The sequence below is a fragment of the Silene latifolia genome, chromosome 6, assembly GCF_048544455.1.
Source record: "Silene latifolia isolate original U9 population chromosome 6, ASM4854445v1, whole genome shotgun sequence".
In the NCBI taxonomy this organism is placed as follows: Eukaryota; Viridiplantae; Streptophyta; class Magnoliopsida; order Caryophyllales; family Caryophyllaceae; genus Silene; species Silene latifolia.
The window spans coordinates 133,368,698-133,373,269 of record NC_133531.1 but is presented as its reverse complement, the minus strand read 5'-3'; the positions used below and the strand labels follow the sequence as shown (position 1 = coordinate 133,373,269).

The window sequence follows — 4,572 nt, the reverse complement described above, 5'->3', positions numbered from 1 at the left end:
TATTGCTCACCTCCACGCAGAACGTCGGTAGCCATATCATCACCAACAACATCTCGCCATTTCCGACACCAACCTCGTGACCCACCGAATTACTTCCGGCAGCACTTGTTTTCAATTTATACCTCTCGCCATTCTCAATCAGGTTGGTATTCTATCAATTTTTTTCTTAAATCCTTTGTTTTTCCTTATTTGTTTTCAATTTATAACTTAATTTAGGTTTTTTTATCATCTAGGGTTTATGGATTCAATTATTTTATCTACTAGGGTACAAGTAAGTATTAGGATTAGGCCTTTCAATTAAACTTCAATTCAATTGGGATATGGGTCTTTTTAATCAATTTGAGTAAAAGGGAGGTATTGTTTTCAGTCCAATTAAGCAGGACTTGCAATTTATGAATACAATAAAACTCTTGCGGTTGTGTATTATATTTCTGTTCCGGGTGTAATTCCAGAGCAGTTATATGTTACCACCCGTGCTTGTAGAATGACGTCTTTAGTTGAATCCTCCTTGCGGTCTCCTGAAACGATGAACAAACTGAGGGCTCGGCTTTGGACCGAGCGAACTCACTCCGACGCTCAAGTCAGTAACTTAGAGAGGTAAGTGGTTGTTACTTGGCAAAGTACGTATTGTAGAGAGATAAGGAAGATATTACCAGATGAATAGTGATTCTTAGGTTAAATTGTGGATCCTTTCCTCAATGATAGTTGAGGAGTATTTATAGACTTTCGCCTTTTGTCACGTAGTGGCCAAGTGGCCAAGTGGCTAGCAGGTGGAAAGACTGATCTACCCCTCGGCCGAGGGACCTATGGCAGGACGGCGGGCCCTGTTGACTCACCGCCGAGGGGTCTTGGATATGAGTTCGCGGATGTGTGCCCCGGCTGGCTGGTTGCCCCGGCCGGGACCCATCTGACAGGCCGACAGGCCTCGTCGGTTAGGCTGTCTAAGCCGTTGACTTGCTGTGGATATCTTTGACCTTGCTCAATGTGTTGACTTGGTCAGCGGGTGCAGAATATGCCCCATCAATTTCAGTTCGTATTATACTCGTATTGTTGTTTACAGCCCTCGTTCTAGCTCTATGAAGGTTCATTCAGCTAAACCATTAGCGAATTTCATGGTTAATCGTTATTTCATAATTTAGTTACTGCCGTTTTGATGGGTCGTTCCATGAAATTTGCAGTTTTGAATACAATAAAGTAGGACTTTCAAATTTGAGGAATGTATATTAGTACAATACCAGTCCAATCTACCATGTATATATGTACAAGTCCAGTACAATCTAAAGACGGCGACCTTAAATAATCTTATGGATAAGTACTCTTCTTCCTGATGCTGCTGCTGCATCATGTCTGATATGATTGCATTTGCCATAATTTTGTAGCTGAAGATGAAAAGAACAAGCCAAATGATAGGGGGCATAAGTTTGAATTACGAGCTGGCAGATTGATATCATTAAGTGACATAATTTATCGCTCATAAGGAAATAGTGATGCTTCACAAGGTTCGTAGAAGTTTATTAATATTGTTAATCCTGTAATATTGAAAACTGTGCACTTGTGCAGCATACTGTTCTCTTGGTCTTGTTAGGTTGATCACATCTTATGATTCTTATCTCCTTGATAGGTTGATTATGTCTCAGTTATCATTTTAATAACCTGTCTATTCATCTCGACTTATCCTTGATTAAAAGAATTATGTTGCCTGCAGCCAGAAACGATAATTGATATAAAGCGGTGATATATTGGCCACTGTAATATTGGAACGGACATAAAACAAGCTAGCTTTTTAGGCCAGACTGGTATTTTTTTTTCTGTCAATGCCATTTTAAAAGCTTTGATTAAATTTTGTTCGGATGTGGAACTCAACATCGGTGTTCCAATACTTTACTTGATAGCCGCTTTGATTTTGTTTGCTCTGAATTGTAAGTAACTATGTGGCTACTGGAAGTGATGATGGTAGATGGTTCATTTGGGAAAAGAAAACGGGTAGATTGATAAAGATGCCAATGAGTGATGAAGCTGGTAAGGCTCTCAAAAACCTTTTCTGGCCAACTTATTCTTATTTATTTACTGTAGTTATATTGAATAGATGACACCATCACAAAGTAACAAAAAAAAATTAAGTCTAAGATGTCTTATCTGATTTACTTATTTACATCTTTGGTATTCTGTTCGCCTTGTTTTCAGTGGTTCATTGTGTCCATTCCCATCCATGTGACTCTGTTCTAGCTACTAGTGGAATAGATAACACTATTAAGGTATTCTTGCCAGTTCTCAGTTGAGGGATTTTATTTTTTTTTATCTAAAACTTTCGCGGTTTTCATTGTTCAGCAGGGACGAGCGCCCTTGCTAACTCCCCATTATCCATATTACGATGAGTAAGTGCTGATCAACCTTGCCTTTTAAATAAACAAAACTGTCACCATTTATTATTGATTATCATGTAAATAAGTTACAAATTATTTACAGTGATCATTGGATGCTCGTTGTGACTGACGTTGCTGATCATAATCAAGTGCATTGGTTCGACTCACTAGGAAAGTCAGTGCCGTCAAAGTTCAGATCTTTAATTAATGCGTAAGTTCATCTTAATAGTTCATTTATTGATATGCACATAAATAAATGTTCAACTGATTAGAACATTAAAAATGGCAACTATTATTGGCTGACAATCATTTATTTGAAACCATGTTTATATTTAGATCGGTAAGAGTATACGGCTACAATGGTGGGGAAAGAATGCGTTCTCAAGCACCGCAATGGCTGCAACATAATGTAAGTTGTTGCTTATTATGACGACAAATTCAATGTCTGATCATCAATCACTTTTAATTGATAAAGTCATGTTATTGGTTTAATTCTTGTCGAGTTGTTGTTTTAGTGTGCTCGTCAACAAGGTGTTGTAGAATGCGGGTACTACGTCATGAGGTACATGCTGGAAATCGTCACGCGTTCTAATCCAACAAAAGCTATCAATGAGATCAGTTTCGACATTATAGCAAAACTCGGTATTTTTTCAAGTAATTATCCTACTTTGACCTGCTGCCTATACGCATTGTGGGCGAACTGCTGCCAATTCAATGAGCTAGCCGCTCACACCCTCTTCCCTTAATTATTAGCTTATATGAAGTCTGCCCTTGTGAGGCCATGTCCGACGCCCCATTGTCATTAATATGCATTACAGGTTTTTCAAGACACCACGCCATATTCACAAGAAGAATTAGATGAGGTTCGGGACTTGTGGGCGAACTATTTTCTCAATATCTAGCCGTAGATAGATAGCTAGCGTAGTAATGTATTAGGTAGTTGCATTTTGAAAAACTGATTACATGATCTGCAAGACCATATGTTATGTTGGCTGGGATTTGTTATGCCCTTTGTTGTTGTTCGTTAGTTGTTGAATTCGGATGACGGAGACGGTTGCGTTGTATGTTGATTGGGATCGGTTTTTATTAATTGAAATCGATCATTTTGGTTGAATGGCAGTTGGCATGTTTTGTATTAATGTTTTGGCTTTCAAATTGGTGTAATGCAATATGAATTGGCCTGCTCTTTTCAAATTTAAAAAAAAAAAAAAAACAATATAAAGGACAGCGGATTTATAAAAGTTCGATGTAATTCTAGCTTCAAAGGACATGGGCTTTCTATAAAAATCTGATGTACATTACACATATGGACATCGGATTAATGTTAAAATCCGATGTTCATTACTCATATGGACATCGGATATATTTAAAAATCCGATGTGCATATATTAATGGACATCGGTTTAAAGTCCCATGTCCATTACACCCCATATGGACGGGACTGAACTCTACATCGGCCTATAATCCGATGTCCATGTGTCTAGAAGTCCGATGTCCTTCATGATTTCTGTAGTAGTGACTTCTAACTCTCTAGTTTTAAGTATCGACTTTTCCTTTCATGTAAGCATTGTTTAAAGTGTTTAAGAGTTTTTTTAAGAAGTTTTCGTTAAGCTTAAATTTTAAATAGACACCTAATTCACCCCCTCCTCCTCTTAGGTGCTCTCGTCCGTGGCTCTTCAGGGTTGTTCTTCAATTGGGTGGTAGTTAAATTAATTGAAATTCGCAAAGGATATGACGGCATCGGGGAGTAACAATGGAGCTTTCAAGTTGTTGAAGAAACGAGATGAATTGAATGATAAGAGGAGATTGAATGAAGGGTTCAAGTTGTTAGTGTCACTCACCTCTTTTAAATCAAGTCGAGCCTCCCTGCAATACCATTGCTCGTCGCCAAAATAACCGACATCGGTTCAAACCCATTTGATTCACACCATTCCAACATCCACTAGTCACCATGGGCCATGGCTATATCCCAAATCGGTCACATTAATTGATGAGGGTTTGTAGGTGGGATGTGGAACGACATGGTCGGAACTGGTGAAGAAAATATCAGACCTAAATTGGCGTTGTGTGTCAATTATGCAGATTGAAGTGTAGCTATGAGAAAGGAGGCGAGGGTGATATGGTTTTATGGGTAGAAGATGGCGACGAGTTGCGGCTGACCATAATGGTGAATGTTTATTGAGAATGATGTAAATGGGAGAAGGATTGA

The 4,572-nt window shown here is 38.6% G+C and overlaps 1 long non-coding RNA gene across 3 annotated transcripts; it reads left to right on the top strand.

Annotated features, from left to right (window-relative positions):
• Nucleotides 1–1,367: 1,367 nt before the first annotated feature.
• LOC141659021 (uncharacterized) lies at nucleotides 1,368–2,977 on the top strand. 3 transcript variants are annotated; one of them, XR_012549573.1, is made up of 7 exons: nucleotides 1,368–1,499; nucleotides 1,706–1,796; nucleotides 1,925–2,019; nucleotides 2,185–2,375; nucleotides 2,467–2,574; nucleotides 2,700–2,772; nucleotides 2,879–2,977. It is a non-coding gene; the product is annotated as an uncharacterized LOC141659021 (long non-coding RNA). The 3 variants fall into 3 exon arrangements; XR_012549572.1 differs by having other exon boundaries at nucleotides 1,706–2,019; XR_012549571.1 differs by lacking the exons at nucleotides 1,368–1,499; nucleotides 1,706–1,796; nucleotides 1,925–2,019; nucleotides 2,185–2,375 and having other exon boundaries at nucleotides 2,382–2,574.
• Nucleotides 2,978–4,572: the final 1,595 nt, after the last annotated feature.